General features: G+C 44.2%; 1 protein-coding gene across 4 annotated transcripts in view; it reads right to left on the bottom strand.

Annotated features, from left to right (window-relative positions):
- LOC115456574 (merlin-like) overlaps positions 1 to 18,464 on the bottom strand; it is a 139,077-nt gene that overhangs the window by 102,501 nt on the left and 18,112 nt on the right. The gene's annotated exons all lie outside the window — the stretch shown is intronic.

Genomic DNA, 18,464 nt, shown 5'->3' with positions numbered 1-18,464 from the left:
GAACATGAAGCATACATTAGCGCCTGTTTTCAGCGCCTTTAAATATAAGCTTTTCAAAAGTGTTCTTAACTGGAAGGCTTATATTTAATGCCGGAAACAGGTGCTAATGTCTGCTTTCACTTTTAGGTTTCCTCAGACTCATGCACATTTATTTTGTGGAACCGGTGCTTACAGGCTCGCACAGGCTTTCTTCCACTTCCAAAAGTAATCAAACCCATAGATTTTAAAGAAAGAATCATGAGAAATCCTCCTCTTCAAATACCGTAACGCCTGCTCCGAGCTGGCGTTAGGTTTTCAGCCGTAAGGACGGCTTTGTTTTGTGCGCTGTTCCCCTGAGTATGGGGAGGGAACAGGAAATGACCTCATTAACATCCATTTGACTACTTTTGCATGCTATTTGCACTAATCTTTGGTGTGCATATTGTCTCCCACACTAGAGCCCTCTGAGAATTCTGTGCTCACAAACGCCAATGCTAGTCTGGCACTAATCGCCTCTAGCACCAGAGTTACATTTTGAGGATCAGCCTGTCAGAACTTCCACACTGGGGATGTGAGAAAGAGACAGCATGCACAATTTCACGCAATCAGGTGGTTCCCCTGGAATCTTCCTGCTCTCAGCTTAATCCAAACAGTCAAGTCAACTGCGTTTAAAACAACCCCAGCTATGTATGTTTCACATAAATAAATGGATACAGTGCTGTTAGTTACTTCATAGAATACAACCAATCTTCTGGGAAATGTCAGTTTTTCACTCTGTAACTTACAGTAGACTTTCATAGCCGAGTCCCGGAGACACACCTAACCAGAACAGCAACAATGAATCCAAATTAGGTAGATTTGGGATAAGCAGCATAAAATGTTTTGTACTTTTTGGGGATCTTGCCAGGTATTTGTGACCTGGATTGGCCACTGTTGGAAACAGGATGCTGGGCTTGATGGACCTTTGGTCTGTCCCAGTATGGCAATACTTATGTACTTATGTAGATTTGCCAACATTGGAGGCCTACTGTAAGCATATACATCTATCTCATGCATATTCTTTACAAATATCCTGAAAAACAGGCCTATTAAGTATACTTCCAGGTCCAGGTTCAGAGCCACCTCCAAGTTCCAGAGCTGCCAAGCGAGTCAGTTCAGGAACAGAGTTTTTGGGCTAGTCCTGGCTTCCTGGCAACCCAATCCTACAGCATTCTGATAACTGCAGTGTTAATCTCACATTGTTAGAAACGGGGACTACAGCGATCACAATGTACTGAAAGTATATTAAGTCCAAAAAGTAGCACCAGTCAAAAGCCTCCCTCCTTAAAGTGAGTTACTTGGAAGCTCTGGGGCTTCTTAGTTAAACCAGTGGTTAGACACCCATTCCGTGGAAAGAATTCTGTAGAAATTACACAATCTGCTTCTCAGTATTTATGTGAAGGAGTTAACTTGTATTCATGGGCTCAGCCTACATTCCTTTATAATAACATCTTTGAGAACTGGGTTAGAGACTATGCCATGCTTCGTTTCTATCTCCCAGCTTCCAGTTTTAAAGGGATACCACCAACTTCGGAAAGAATTGTAAATTCAAGAAATCTGTCACAGTCTCAACAAGCAACATGAGGCACTGATTAGATCCACCTTTGGAGGCCCTTATGTTTTCATTTTATTTATTTAGATTTTTGCTCACACCTTTTCCAGTGGTAGCTCAAGGTTGAGTTGCATTCAGGTATAGCGGGTATTTCTCTGTTCCTGGAGGGCTCACAATCTAAGTTAGTACCTAAGGAAATAGAGGGTTAGGTGACTTGCCCAAGAGCACAAGGAGCAGCAGTGGGATTTGAACTGGCCACCTCTAGATGTCAAGACCAGTGCTCTAACCACTAGGCCACTCCTCCACTTATTGTGGTTGATGTGCAAGGGCTGTAAAAGTGCAGCACTTTCCATTTTAATGTAAGACGGTTTCATTTAAAAGAATTGTCAAAATATGAAAAAGTGAGTGAGTGAAAAGAAACCATAAGAGAGAAAGATTTTCAAATTCACATTTTATCAATGTTGAGGACATATCTCAGAACTTCTAGTAAGCCTAGATTTATAAAGGAATTTCTCCTACGTTCTGCCCTGGGAGCGATGAGAGGAGGGTAGAGGAGATTTTTTTAAAAATTTAATATACAAGTATTCAAATACGATCTCAGGATGGTTCACATGAAGACAAACATAAGACGTATTAAAAGCCCATCAAGTGCCTTCCGGTGACACCATGCGGACGAGCAGACGCCGAGTTCTTCTGCTCTGCTCCCTGCTCCATTTATTACCATAAAATCGGCATTTAAACTTAAAACGTTTACCCCACATGTTCCTCTGGGCTCTTGTATAGCAGTGCTGTGTGGTGGTGCCACAGATGTGCTTTATGGCCACAAGAATTTTGAGAAAAGATTGAGACTGCGATAAACTAGGAGAGGCCAAGATGGCGGTGGTTCCGGGACCTCCCAGCCTGACAGTCAGTTCCAAATGGATAGCAGAGATTATTGTTGAGGTCTCGGCAGCGGTGGAAGCAACAATGCTGCATTCGGCACCTAACCCTTACCGTTCAGTGAATCCAGACTGCCCCAATTTGACTGCCCCTATTGGACCGACCGTTCACTTGTCTATTAGATTGTAAGCTCTTTGAGCAGGGACTGTCTCTCTTTGTTAAATTGTACAGCGCTGCGTAACCCTAGTAGCGCTCTAGAAATGTTAAGTAGTAGTAGTAGTAGGAAGCTGCAACAATTTTTTGATAAAATCAATTCAGCCCTTGAGAGGTTAGACAGTATGGGGTTGGAGCTGGATGATACTCAACAGTGTGCAAACCATTTGGAGGATAGATATGCTAGCGTGGAGATTAATGTGGGCTATAGTAGTAAACAACTGTAGGAGCTGCTACAAAAAAGTGGACAATTTGGAAAATAGGGCCCAAAGAAATAATCTTACATTGCTGGGGCTACCAGGACCAGAGGCAAACAGAGAGTTTGCGCCAACATAATTTGTCAACTGGATGTAGTAGTCCTGTTTGGCAAATGAAAGAGCAGATTGGAAGGAGGTCAGCAAGAATCTGAAATGCATGAAGTCAGCATGGGCATGGGATTTCAGCCAAAAGAGTTTGGCAGAGCAGGCACAGGAAGGTAGGTAACGGATTCTAGAGGTCAGCCAAGGCTGGGGTTTGGTACGCCTTACCGAGCAGGCAATGGGAGGAGCGTGAGTATCCAGAGCAGAGGACAGAGTAGTATTATAGGAAGAGACAGCCTCATTGACAGACTTGGATAACATAGTGGTTGAGAAGATATTTGAAACACTGGAGGATAGAGTAGAAGGGTCAATAGCCTAAATGTATTGGTTGAGATTGGACAGGAATGGAGAGAAGGATGTTTAAGTGTGAAAGTTATCATATGATCGTCATTGAGGGGAAGAGCTGAGGCACAGAAACTGGACAGTGAGCAGTTGGAGAAGAAGATAAGATCAAGACAGTGACCATTCTGGTGAGTGGGGCATGGCATTTGCTGATGACTTGCTGTTACTGTTAACAGGTCCCAACCAATCTTTGACAAACATCTTATCGCTTATATGACAACATGGCCACATTTTTGGACTGTGTTTAAATTTAGATAAATCTGAGGCCACAGCCATAGGTGGCTATGGCTATGTGGACTGGGCTGAGATCTTTCCACTTTAAAAAGTGGGACATATTAAGTATTTCGGGATTTATCTGACTGCATCTGTGGCTAGAGCATATGCTGAAAATCTCACTATCCTCTTGCATAAATCACAAGACGTTCTGACATTATGGATTCCCCTGTCATTGGGTCTGCGGGGTCGAAAAGCGCTGTTCAAGATGGTGCTGTTCCATAAGTGGTTATATGTGTTTCAGACTTTCCCGATGTTCCTAATAAGGGTTATAAAAAATTTTGTACCGCTTTACGAAAATTTCTTTTGGAAGAGTAAGAAACCTCGCACTGCTATTCAACAATTGGCATTACCTATGGGGTGAGGGGAGTTGACCCTCACAGATCTTCGATACTATAATGTGGCATGTTTGATGTGGCACCTGGTGGATTGGATTAACGGTTCTCAACGTTTTACACCACTCTCCGTAGAGCAACAGTTGCTGGCGCCAGTGCATCTTTTATCCTGCAAGTCAAAGCTCTACATTTGGCATTCAATATAAGATTGCACCCAATCCTGAAGTCAATGAGACAAGCCTGGCATTGGTTGTGCAGACGAATGCAGGTCTCTCCGCGTGTTACAACATTATCGCCATTGAGAGGCAACAAAGACCTAGATCCAGATGGGTCTAAATGATACTTGCAATGATGGCAACAGAAGGAACTTGGCTATGTAAAGGATATGATAACAGAAAAAGGGACTGTGAAATCGTTTACAAATTTAGAGACTGCTGGATTCCTTCAAGCAAGGGACTGGTACACTTATGGCCAAGTAAAACATATTGAAAGTCTAGATCACTCGGCACTGGTGGAAGATATGGCTGATAAACTAACGGAAACTTTCATCTTGTCATGACAGATTAAAGCAAGGTTTTCGTTCTATCAATGTAGTCTGGGGGTATCTCAGATACCCTGGGACTACGAGGCTCTGGCTGCTGTTTGGAATGTAGAACTTCGTCTTGGGAGCAGGTAATGGGTGCTGGACTTTGTCTTCTTATGAAACATATTAAAACATTGGTGAGATTAGTGCCAATACAACAGCAGCAATATATGCTTTTACTGGCTCCGGGAAAGGCATTCAAAGTTGGAATTGCAGAGTCGGCAAAATGTCACCAATGCCACTATGCTCCAGCTATTTTAACACATATGTTTTTGTCCTGTTATTGTATAAAAGTGTTCTGGAAGAATATTTTGGCATACCTATATATTTTGTTGCATAGACATATCCCAATGCGGGCGGATGTGCAATTATTTTCCAATTTTGTCTCTTTGGGATTGAGGAAAGGAGCAAACAATCTGTTTAAAAAGGTGTTTGTTTTGACCCGTAAATGTACTTTAAGAAACTGGAGACAAGCTCAGGTGCCCACAATGATGGAATGGAAGAATGACATGCACCATCTATTGAAACCTGAGAGATGAGATGCTAGGAAGGGCTCTCCAAAACTCTGGAGGACTTTTCAACAGACTTGGCATTATGTATGGGAGGCCCTTCCTCACAAAGCTTGAAGCACTCTATTAACTAAGTAATTGTTGATCCTAGTTCCTGGACATGCTGACCTGGGGAGGTGAGGGGGGTGGGTTCAAGATTCTGCCAAAAGGAGAGGAAGGGAATTGGTACTATGGTGAGAGGTCGCTGGGAAGAAATAGCAGGTGACCTCTACCAATGTTGTGGTTTATTGATGGTGGGATAGAGAGGAGGGGGAGGAGTATATCTATGGGAAGGTGGGGCATACTGTGATTTAGAGTACTGTAGTTATAGAAAAGGTTACACTTTATTGTTAGATCTTCTGCATTTGGATATAAATTTATACATGTTATAAATTGTGAAAATGCAAAAATAAAAGGTTATTAAAAAAAAAAAAGTCCATCAAGCCCAACAACTTGTCTCTGACAGAGATCAGTCCAGTTCAGTTCACCAAGTAGCCCCTGGTAGATCCTAGATCCCACAGAGTAGATCAATTTTCATATTGCTCACTCCCAGGGATAGGCAGAGGCTTTCCCTAAGGCTACCTGGCTAATAATTATTTATGGACTTTTCTTCTAGGAAATTATCCAAACCTCTTTTAATCTCAGCTATGTTAGATGCCTTGACCACATCCTCAGGCAATAAATTCCACAGCTTGAACATATGTCCCATTGAAAAATATTTCCTCCGATGTGATTCTGATCAGCTGTATGGGGAAGTGTCTTCAGAAAGGTTAATTGTACTCATACCTATAAGCTTCATGAGGTGTCCCCAGGGCTGCTGAGAGACTGAGCCAGGTCCGGGGCAGGGCCGCCGCCGCTGGGCTCGGTCCCACCCAGGATCGTCGCAGCCACTGCCACCTCCGCTGCCCCCCTCCCATAGGATTGTTGCTGCCGCCGCCCCACCTGCTACCACCCACCACAGCCCGCTGCAACTGTAATACCTTGGCTGGCGGGGATCCCAAGGCCCCACCAGCAGAAGTATCTTCCTCCAGCGCTGCTCTTCTTCTGTCTGCCACGTGGCCTGCCCCTGCAGCTGCTTTTTCTCTCAGGTCGTGCATGCTCGGTATCAAAACTGAACATGCACGGCCTGAGGGGAAATCAGCCGCTTAGAAGGCAATGCAGCAGACTGTGAAGAAGAGCAGTGCTGGAGGAAGATCTCTTCTACTGGCAGGGCCTCCCACCACCCTGCTGTGTCTGGGTCCTCCCCAGCCTCCAAGGGGGGCCCAGCGCCAGTTTTCTCTCTCCTGCTCCTGTCGGGACATGATCACCCAGGTCCGGTCAGGAGCATGAGAGAGAGAGAGAGAGAGAGAGAGAGATCCTGGCACCAACAGGGTTTTTTTTTTTTCTTGTTGTGATTCATTACAAAATCAGAGGCAGAGCTTTGATGAGATCATCAAGGTGCTTAAGCACAGTGATTATAGATATTCCTTAATGTACCCTGCAAAGTTGAAAGTGGATGGAGACAAATCAATTGCATGGGATCCTCTTGGAGGAGGTAAAGAAATTTCTGCCTGATCACTCAGGACTGTGTACTTCCCCCCACAATCTGCCTGACTCATAACCACCTAGAACTCATCTTGTGATGGCAGAATGATAATGGATCCTTATTATGCAAGATGCATTCAGCAGGAGCCCAATGTTTGGACTTTGGAGTTGGGCTCCACTACGTCTGAAACTTGGTTTGGATATGTGCACGTGGTGTTATTTATTGGGTAGTTGGTTTTGTCCTCTAGCAGTTTCTTTAAGTACATCAACAATAAGAAGTGAATCCATTGGCTAAGGAAAAGGAGAGTTGCTGTTAACTGTGAAGGAGAGCGCTGGGTGGCCAGTGGAGAGACCCAGCCCAGGAGCGTGGGATCGGAGCCAGGGAGTGACCATCCCGTAGTCAGGGTGAGCCAATGCAAAGGTCACCCTGGGTGGACTGGGTTACACCAGGAAGGTCTGAACCTAAAGCATAGAAAGAAGCACAACCTTTGGAACACTGTCTTTGGGGCCAGGAACTGACTGGAGTTGTACAAAGTGTAAATACCCTTGCTTAAGAGTGCCTTGTAACATATACCCCATTAGGAGAAGAATGCAGGGGTTCCGCTGGGGGAATACCAGAGGAAGATTTACTTAAGGATTGTACTATTTAATGAAGAGTTCATACAGTTGGATGTTCCTGTGGTTTGATGTTGAAGAATAAACTGTTTGAGTTTTAAGCTGCTGACTGTGAACTGGTCATTTGGATTCATAGCCGCCGAGAGGGGGGGGATCAGGGGGGACAAAATTCCCCAGGACTCCAAGAGGGGCCCAGCGCCGCAGTCCCACCCACCCTAGTCAACCATCTGCCACCGGGCCAGGCCCCCTGCATTGAAATCACAGCGCCTCTCACCTCCGTGTAAAGGCGCTGCAGGCAGCAGGGCAGCAGATCGCCTCCCTTCGGGCCTTCTTCCCTCCCTTAGTCCCGCTCTCGTCTGACGTAACTTCCGCGAGGGCGGGAGACAAGGAGTTAAGGAGGGCCGAAATGAAGAGATCTGCTGCTCTGCTGCCTGCAGCTCTTTCACACAGAGGTTAGAGGCGCTGCGACTTCAATGCAGGGGGCCCGGCCCAGTGGCGGACGGAGGGGGGAGCAGTGGCAGCGACCTCGGGAGGCGGCCTTGCCCCGGGCCCGACCCAGTCTCTTGGCGGCCCTATTTGGATTAAAAGGTATATGGCTGTCTCCCCACAGACAGCCTATTTTAACTCCCAGTCTTATTTCCCACAGAGATTTGGACCTTAACTTTGAGTTTCGTGGGGGAGAAGAGGATCATCCATCCACTAACATTTATTTCCCCAGGTGGAGGCACCGCACTCCAAATGAGTGAGTGAGGGTCTGATGGAGTGTGCCCTTCTCAGGGACTCCAGCCCTCTTGGACGCCCAGGCAAAGGGGTGTTACATAAAGCTTTATGAAAGACAGCATAAAATGGCATTAATCTAATCTGTAATAGAATATTGTGCCAAACATTAGTTGGAGCAATTGCGTTTCTGTTGATTAGGTTTGTTGTCTTGGTTGCTACAGCTTTTTTGTGTGAGTTCTGATCCCAGGACCAAAGATGGCTGCCTCCTAGGCTCTTGCTCACAAATTCTAAGTTATAACACAGGACATTGTTGAATGGTGGGCTCTGCCATGGCGGAGGATGCCCGAGTTTTTTTGAGGTCTAAAAATGAGTGGTTCAGGCTATCTGGGCTTCTAAAGAGGAGCTCCGTATGGCATCCTCTTCAACGGGCCACCCTGTTCAGGGTAGAAAGTTTTCTGGTTTGTTCTTTATCGTACTTGAAAATAAGTTAAGTAGCTGGATGCAGAAGATTCATACATACCATTTTTCCACTCTTTCTTCTTCTTTATGTTTTATTTCATTTTCTTTTATTTGAGTTCTTTGCTAATGCCTAGTGGCATTAACATTGTTTCATTGAATGTTCAAAGTACTTATTCTATTACATGCAAAAGGCTGGCTCAGATCAGATTCATGTCTAAGCTGGGTCTCCTTTGAGGGGGGCTCAGGTGGGGAATTATTATCTGGCCCATCTTTTGCATATTGTTCCTTTCTCTAATTTTTCCCATTGCATTTGCAGATCTAGACATCTTCTATCTCACACTTGGTTGATTTGGGGATCCTCTTGTAGGCTGTTGGGAGTATGAGATCACAGCAGTGCCTGTGCAACAATCCAGACCTGCCCTCGTTTATATATTCTCCAGCTGAAGAGCTGCAGTCCAAGACATATCCTGCAGGACTCCCGGCTGAAAGACTTTACTGCTCTGTGCAAAGAATATAATTTTCCTGTACACTCTCATTATTGACATCATCAAAACAAGCAAACACTGTTGTGTTGGTTCCCTGGTAAAGAGGACAGGATATCCACTGTTGTCAACCCATTGGACTCAGTTCTCCTTTACCCTTCTACATTTCTAAGAGCTATTACTGTGTTGTATTATGTCCTTTTATCCTGCTATTGGCAAAGTAATTCATAATTGGAATCAGGAAGTTGGAAGACATGTGCATTTGAGGACTGGGACCAGGACTAGATGTGCCCAAAACATCTCTATATGCTACAGAAAGCAAGAATTAATGTAATCTATTATTACCTTTTTTTTTTTTTAATTAAATTCAGTGTGGTGAGACCATTGTGCTAGACGAGGTGCGGTCAGGTTGGCATACATTTACACGCTTGGTGGTCCTGTGAGGTTACATGTGCTTTTTGAATGAGAATGGCAGTAGACACGTCTAGCACATTGGATCTACGTGTTGAATTTGCATCAGCATTAAGTCTGCTTGGACTCTGGCCAGACACTCTATTACATCGGCTCAGTGTTAGCTTGCCAACCACCTTATCCACACAGCAAGGCATACAGTCACCTTCTGTAATTCGGAGCCTCTTTTTTGGGATAAATATATAGCCAGGTAAAGTCTTTTAGATTTTTGTACCTCAGAGAATGTTGCAATCTTTGGTATCCCCATATGGTTCATTAAAATATGCTTATATGATGCTGCATATTACTTCAAACATTATATAATATATAGGGACCAGATAGTCAGTCATCTAAAACCTCTTTCAAAGTAGTGCTAAAAGAGGTCCTGCTGAGAAGAAGATAATTTCACTGGTGAGTATATTACCTGCTGGGAAATTTCATTCAAACTTGGGACAAGGTAGACTTGTGGTCAAATAGGTAATTCCAGTGTCTTTATTTTAAGTTACTCTGCTTATTTATATTTAGCAAAGGAGATAGTATGGTTTAGCATTTTAAGTCTCTGTTGGAGCTTCATATAAAAGCTGTTTTAGAGTATAGTTTACTATTTAAAGTTGCTATTTTAGAGTTTACCACAACATCAATTTAGCTAGCAGTTAAAGGAAGCAGCACAAGCACTGTCACAGAGGATGCACGGCATTGATAAAGAAGGATACAAAAGAGCATTTGAAAAGAAACTTGATGTACAGGCAAAATCCCAACACAAAATCTTTTTCAAGTATATTAGAAGCAGAAAGCCTGTGTGGGAGTCAGTTGGACCATTAGATCATCAAGGATCATCAAAGAGCACTCAGGGAGGACAAGGCTACAATGGAAAGAATAAATTAATTCTTTGCTTTGTTCTTTACTGAGAAGGATATACAGGAGCTACCTGTGCCAAAAAAAATGGTATTTAAGGGTGGCAGTACAGAGGAACTGAAAGAAATCTCAGTGAACCTGGAAGAAATAATAAACCAAATCCACAAATTAAAGAGTGATAAATCTGAAAGAACTCAACAGTGAAACTGCAGGTCTACTACTGGAAATAGTAACAGTGAGCGAGGTGATCAAATTTGCAGATGACATGGAACTTTTCAAAGTTGTTAAATCACACTCAGACTGCATGAAATTGCAGGAGAACCTTGGGAGGCTAAAAGACTTGGCATCTAAATGGGAGAAGAAATTTAATGTAGACAAATGCAAAGTGATGCACATTGCGGAATAACCCAGATTATAGCTACATGATACTAGGTTCTACAGAAGTCACCATTGAGGAAAAGGTATAGGGGTCATCATGGATAAAGTACATTAAAACCTTCTACTCAGTGTGCGGCAGCAGCCAAAAAAAACAAACAGAATGTTAGGAATTATTAGGAAAGAAATTGAGAATAAAACATAATATCATAATGCATCTGTATCATTCCATGGTGGAGACCACATCTTGAGTATGGTATGCAATTCTGGTCACCGAATTCAAAAACAGAGGTAGTGGAGCTAGAAAAGGTACAAAGAAGGGTGACCCAATGATTAAGGGGATGGAACGGCTCTTCAGCTTGAAAAAGAAAAGTCTGAGGGGAGAAATGGTAGAGGTCTAGAAAATTCTGAATGGAATGAAACAGGAGAATGTGAATCAATTGTTTACTCTATTAAAAAGTACAAAGACGAACAGAGATTCAAGATGGCCGCTGCGGAATCATGACTTACCTGTTAGCTCTCTGATGATCTTAATTTTTTTAGATGCCGAAGAGAAGGGGCCGTCCTTCCTCCACCGCTCCTCAGCTGCAAACTCTTTCCACAGGAGGAATTCAAACATATTTTCAGAGAGTATCGGTTCCATTGCCGTCGGAGAGCCCGCTGGTTCGTCCTGGAGTGAATGGAGACCCTGAAGTGAATGGAGACCCCGGAGCGTCCCCTGGGCTAGAGCTATTGCTCAGCCCTGATGCAAGAGCACCTCCTCCTCAACCCTCGAGTAGCAGTACTCCACTGTCGGCGTCCTTCACCCTGTCTCCCATGTTTGGTACGGGAGAAGAAAGACGGGAGGCGTTACGATCAACCGAAACTATTCGGGCAGTTGGTGAACAGAGAGCCCAGATGGAGCCTTTAGCAACTTCTGTGACACAGAGGGAAAATGAAACTGGAAGTTTGGAACAAGTTTTCCTGACTGAAGGAACGGAGGTAACATCTATAAAATTTTCTATTACAATTAATAAACCTAAAGAAGTTACCCTGGATAGCCTATGGACTCTCATAGTGGACCTAGGGAAAGCAATGTGTCCTCAAATACAAAAATTAACTCAGGATTTATCTGTGTTAGAGCAGAAAACAAAAGATGTGGACCTCAAAGTGGAGACTTTAGAGCAACAAAATAAGAAATATGAAACATAGGTTCAAAAGTTACAATCATATCAAGAGAACATGATTAAAGATTTAACATCTTTAAGGAGGAAAACGGAATTCCTTGAGAACTCAGTAAAGAGTAATAACCTTCGTTTCTTAAACTTTCCTAAACAATTTACCATTCTTCCGAGAGATATGTTAAGGAAGTATGTAAAAGAAATACTTGGGAGTGGCTGAAGAGGCCCATACCTCCATTTTCTCAGATTTACTATTTGCCTACAAAATCACAACAAGATCAAGATAATCAAGAATTGAATGTTTCAGCTCTATTAGAATCTTCAGATAACGACTCGGTAATACCAACAACATTAACTGCTACTGTAGCTTTAGCTCCAAACAAAAACTGGTTAATGACATTATTCTTTAAGAATAAAGAAAAAATGTTTCTGGGACAGAGAATTTAAATATTTCCTGACGTCTCCAAAGATACTCAGAGGAGACGTCAACAATTTCTTCTTATGAAGCCAGGGGTCCTTCAATTAGGGGCTACTTTTTTTTTTTTAAGATTTCCCTATAAGTGTGTTGTTAAATATCAGTCAATAAAATATGTTTTTTTTTAACCTGCCCAACTAACAGCTTTTTTAACAGCTAGGAAAAAGTAATGTGGGGGGGGTTAATATCGGTTCTCTTGATAAGTTAAATGTTAGAATCATTAGGGTATTCATGTAAAGTAAATTCCTTTAAGTAATTTGTAATTAAAAATTGTATTTCCATTGTGTAACATCTTGAATCTCAGAATAGTGGACTTAAGTAAATATGGCGGAAGATTTGTTAAAAATGTTGATTTAGTAAAAGAATGTTGTGCCAGTATTTTTACTCTTCTGTACAAGTATTATACTTGATTGTAATTAAAAATTATTATAAATAAAATAAAAAGTACAAAGACTAGGGGGCAGTCCATGAAATTGCATAGTAACACATTTAAAACACAGTAGAAATTTGAGAAAATATTTGTTCACACAACGTATAGTTAAGCTCTGGAACTCATTGCTGGAGCAAGTGGAAAAAGCAGTTAACATAGCTAGGTTTAAAAGAGGTTTGGACAAATTCCTGGAGGAAAAGTCTATAAATCATTATTTAGGTAGACCTAGGGGAAAGCCACTGCTTATCTCGGAGGTTAAGTAGCATGAAATCCTGCTACTTTTTAGGACTCTGCCAGGTGCTTGTGACCTTGACTGGCTACTGTTGGAAAACAGGATACTGGACTAGGTGGACCCTTGGTCTGACCCATTACAGCAATTTCTCTGTTTTTATGTTCTATGTATTTATATCTATAAATAATAATACAAGGCGCATGGTAGCTCTATTCTTGACTTCTTTCTCCTCCTCTCTATTAACACTTGTTCCCTTGGCGATCTTATCTTCTTCCATGGCTCCCAATGCCACCTTTATGCTGGTGACTTCCATATTTACCTCTCTACATCTAACTCCTACCCAGCATCCACACCCAGATCTTAGCTTGTCTATCTGACATTGCTACTTATATATCCAGCCACAAAATGGCCAAGATAGAGCTTCTCATGTTTCTCCCCAAACCTGCTTCCCTCCCACTATCCTTCTGCATCTTTAAGGACGATACTACCATTCACCCAATCCCCCTTAGTCCATAACCTCAAAGTCATCCTCAACACTTCTGTATCATTCTCTACACATACCTAAAGCAGGTCAAAATCATGTCACCTGCTCTCTAACAATTCTAAAATGTATCCCTCCTCTCACAGCAAACCACGAAACCCCCCATCCACTCCTCCATCACCTCACCCTTAGTCTACGGCAACTTGCTCCTCTCAGGACTCCCGTTGAACCAAATCTCAGTAGTTCAGTCTATTCAGAAGGTAGCTGGTGCAGCTTATCTTCCACAGTCATTGCTACAACCATACAACTTATCTTGTCAAGTCACTATGGGCTCCTTTCACTAAGCCGCGGTAGGCTCTACACGTACCCAACATGCACCAAAACAGACTTACCACCTGATTACTGTGTGCCTTTTGCGGTAATTTCATTTTTGGCACGCATCCGCTAAGCATGTCTGAAAAATAATTTTTATTTTCGGATGCGCGTTGCGGATGCATGCCAAGTGGCATCTGATGCGCGTAGGTCATTACAGCCCAAATTCTTTACTGCTAGGTCTATGGCTGGCTGTAATGTCACAGACCCAAAGTGGACATGCGGCAATTTTGATTTTGCCGCACGTCCACTTTCAGCAAAAATTTTAAAAAGGCATTTTTTTGTACGTGCGCTGAAAAATATTTCTGTGCGCGCCCAAAACCCATGTCTACACTACCACAAGCCACTTTTTACCACAGCTTAGTAAAAGGACCCCTATGTTAGTTCGCTATCCACTCCCACATTCAGTTCTAGTCTCAAGTAAAAGCCTCACTTTGTATTTACACTGACTAATCAATTGCTTTATCTACAAACTATTCTCTCTCATCTCATCCCATGCACCTCCTCTGAAACTCCATTCCTTAGCTAAGTTGCTATTATTTGTGTCCTTCTGCACTACCACCAAATTCATCTTCCACCTTGCTTCACTTAATACCTGGAATGACGCTCCTGGATCAGTGTGTCTGACATCCTCCGTGGCCATATTCAAATTACCTTAAAACCCCACCTTTTTGGCGCTGCCCTCAATTCTTAACCTGCCTCTTTCATCACTCCTCACAATTCCATGGCTGTCACAGTTTATGTGCATCATAGCCAGATGGTTTTCTCCATAGAATAAAGATCACCTCCTATGTGTTCTAGTACTGTGGTGATGTTTATCAACAGTGATGGTAATAATGGTAGTGGTTAATGTCTTTCAAAACTACAACTGTTCTGCTCTTTCCCCTCTAACAAAACTTCCTATTACAGATTCCATCATGACTAGTCACTCATCAAAGGAAAGGGAGAAAATGCAGGCCTAACATGCCGAGGAACTATGCTTGCTCCTCACTGTCCATCTGCCTTCTGTGTAGAGCTGGAGGAAGGACATTGAGCACCGTAGACAAGCCTTCAGCTTGACACCCTCCTGCACATTACCTTTCAGGCAATCTAATCCCCCCTGCCCCCTGAAATCACGCTTATATAAATCACATACACACAATTAATGAGAACAATTTCCAAAAGCCATTTACAAAGGTAAATGGGCTATTTAAAAATTGCCCACCAGGGCCGTGCCTAGGGTCTCTGGCGCCCCCCTGCAGCCTATCAGTTGGCGCCCCTCCTGCAGACTATCAGTTGGCGGTGGCGGCGGTGGCGGCGGTGCCCCCCCCCCGTGAAAATGATCGCTCACCACTTGCCACACTGACAGGAATTGTCAGCAATATTCTTAGAAAGAAATTGCTATACATTGCAAAATAAGATAGCAGATGTAAATTCTCAAAGTGGACATATTCCAAACACTAAAATGAAAATAAAATGATTTTTTTTCTACCTTTGTTGTCTGGTGACTTTCTTTTTCTGATCATGCTGGCCCAGTATCTGATTCTGCTGCTATCTGTCCTCTTAACTCCGTTTCCAGGGCTTCCTTTCCATTTATTTCTTTCCTTTCTTCTTCATTTCTGGTCCTCAGCTTCTGCCTATTTTCTTCATCCATGTGCAGTTTTTCTCCTCTCTTCCTTTTCCCTCATTTCATCTCCTTCATCTCTCTTCCCTCCCCTCTATGTCCAGCAATTTCTCCTCTCTCCCTGAACCCTGCCCTCCCAATCCATGCCCATCCATGCTCCTCTGTCCCCTGCCCCTTCCATTCATCCTTTTCCAGCAATTCCCCTCTCTCCCTGAGCCCTGCCCTGCCCTCCCAATCCATGCCCATCCATGCTCCTCTGTCCCCTGCCCCCTCCATTCATCCCTTTCCAGCAATTCCCCTCTCTCCCTGAGCCCTGCCCTCCCAATCCATGCTCCTCTGTCCCCTGCCCCCTCCATTCATCCTTTTCCAGCAATTCCCCTCTCTCCCTTCCATGACCCCCCCCCCCTCGCATCCATGCTCCTCTCTCTCCCATGTCCCAGCCTGGCCCACCCTCTTCTCCCCCCCCCTTCGCATCCATGCCCCCCTCCCTTCGCATCCTTGCTGTCATTTCTCCCCTGCCCTCCCGCTCCCATTGTTCAACTGCCCACCCTCTTCTCGCCCCCCAACATCCCTTTTCTTTTTTTTTTCTTTTTAAATTTATCTCCGTGGCGGCGGTTCCGGCAGCGCAGCGTCAGGGAAAGAGGCGGCGCTCCCGACGTCTCTAGCCTTCCCTTCGCTGTGTTCCGCCTTCTTCTGACGTCATCCTTGACATCAGAAGAAGGCGGAACACAGCGAAGGGAAGGCTAGAGACGTTGGGAGTGCCGCCTCCTTCCCTGACGCTGCGCTGCCGGAACCGCCGCCACGGAGGTAAATTTAAAAAGAAAAAAAAGAAAAGGGATGTTGGGGGAGGGCGAGCGAGGTGAGCATGGTGCGGCGGCGCCCCCCTGCCATGCTTACCTCGCTTACCGGGTTAGCACGGCCCTGTTGCCCACCCTTCCTATAGGTAGAAATACTCAGCGATGGTTGTTTGAATTTGTGTGGCTACCAGGGTCTATTGTTTTGCTTTGACTAACATAGTAAATGATGGCAGATAAAGACCTGAACGGTCCATCCAGTCTGTCCAACAAGAGAAACTAATTTTACATGGTATGTGATATGTACCTGAGTTTGATTTGTCTTTGCCATTCTCAGGGCACAAACCGTAGAAGTCTGCCCAGTACTGTTCTTGTACTAAAAGTTCTGACGTTAACATCGAAGCCCCTTAAAATTTACACTCCAGCCCATTTATATCTATTCAGTTACGATCAGAGAGTAGACCACAGAAGTCTGTCCAGCACCGGTTTTGCTTCCCAATTACCAGTGTTGCCACCCAATCTCTGCTAAGATTCCGTAGATCCATTCCTTCTAAACAGGATTCCTTTGTGTTTATCCCACGCATGTTTGAATTCCATTACCGTTTTCATCTCCACCACCTTCTGCGGGAGGGTATTCCACGTATCTACCACCCTTTCCATGAAAAAATACTTCCTGACATTACTCCTGAGTCTGCCACCCTTCAACCTGTTAGCTGTTCTTTGCTAACCACCTAGTCTTGACTAATGGTTGAGCTGGCCCAGTCTGTGCAATGTCTATCTGTCAACTAGTCTATATAGAGTAAGGACTGTCACTTCTATGGGTCTGTCTAGCTTTGTGTGCTCCTAGTAGTGCTATATAAAGGTTTAGTAGCAGTAGTACAGTATAAATTTGCATGATTAAAGAATTCCCTACTATGAAGAGCTTACTATAAATTGTGACAACTGGACAGAAGTAAAGTAACTTGCTCAAGATCATGAGGCAAGTGGAGAAGAGGAGAACAGAATCAGGGTTTCTAGGTTTACAGCTCCGAGATCAAACTACTGCAACTACCAGCCAGCCTAATCATGTTTATACATGAGTTATCTAGTGAAAGATGTTATGAAAAGGCAACATTCTGTGTGAAAGATTCATACTCCTGAATGGTTTAAAATATGGTGTCTATATCAAGTATGTGGGTAATCAATTACACGAACAGCAATGAAGTGATTGGATATCACACTGAAAAGCTAAGTTTATTATGAGGAGACTTTTCAAATGCATAAAAATATATGTACAGAAATGTTTCTTTGTAGCTGTGTCGACTGTGGGCCTAGCAATACATCAGCAGGAATTATACTGTAACAAAAAAAAAAAAAACCTGATGCACTGATTAGGTAATACTAATGTGTTATGGTGATGACGAGATACAGAAGCGCTCAGTGAACTCGGGAGCCCAGCCTTATGCTGAGAAAATCTTAATAAAGAGAAACCCAAGTCCCCTGTGATCCCCACAGAGAGGATCTAGAATAGAGAACAAATTCCAGGAGGCTGTACTCCATCACCAGAGAGGAGGGGCGTGGCCAGACTTCGGCGGGAGGGGGGGCCAGAGGCCGAGGTAAGAGGGCACATTTTAGCCCCCCCTCGGCGGCACCGCCGACCCCCCCGCCACCAACTTTGACCCCCCTCCCTGGCAACAACCCTCTCAACCCCCCTCCCACCGCCAACCCTCCCCCGCCATTGCCATCGCCAACCTTTGCTGGCGGGGGACCCCAACCCCCGCCAGCCAAGGTCCTCTTCTTCCCACGCAAGGCTTCGTTCAGTTTTCTGAGTCTGACGTCCTACTCAGAAACTGAATGAAGCCTTGCGCAGGAAGAAGAGGACCTCGGCTGGTGGGAGTTGGGGTCCCCCGCCAGCAAAGGACAGCGATGGCGGGTTGGTGGCGGGAGGGGGGGGGGTCGAGAGGGTCATTGGCAGGGGGGTCCAGGGCCAAATCTATGGGGCCCAAGGCCCCCCGTGGTCCCACATAGCTACACCCCTGCCAGAGAGTATGCAAGAGATGGTAACCAAGCTAGCTAGTTACGCACTGCTCCCATTTTCTGAAAACAACCCCCAGCAGGAGAGCACTTCCTGTAAGATAAAACAGATTGCCCATGAGTAGCCACTGGAAATCCAACCCTTTCCCTGGAAGTGGTGATCTTGCATAGCCCAGTCCTTATTGTAGGCAGCTTGGCTAATTTTTACATTGAGGGGAACCCATTCAAGCCTCTCATAACTCATGATTTAGAAGGGGGACCTCCTGCCTTTCTGGAAAGGGTGTTGCCAATAGCCAGAATAGGTGCGAGTCAAATGTTTTAT

The sequence above is a fragment of the Microcaecilia unicolor genome, chromosome 13, assembly GCF_901765095.1.
Source record: "Microcaecilia unicolor chromosome 13, aMicUni1.1, whole genome shotgun sequence".
Classification (NCBI taxonomy): domain Eukaryota; kingdom Metazoa; phylum Chordata; class Amphibia; order Gymnophiona; family Siphonopidae; genus Microcaecilia; species Microcaecilia unicolor.
Note: the sequence above shows the minus strand (reverse complement) of the source record. Positions and strands in the feature narration are given on the sequence as shown.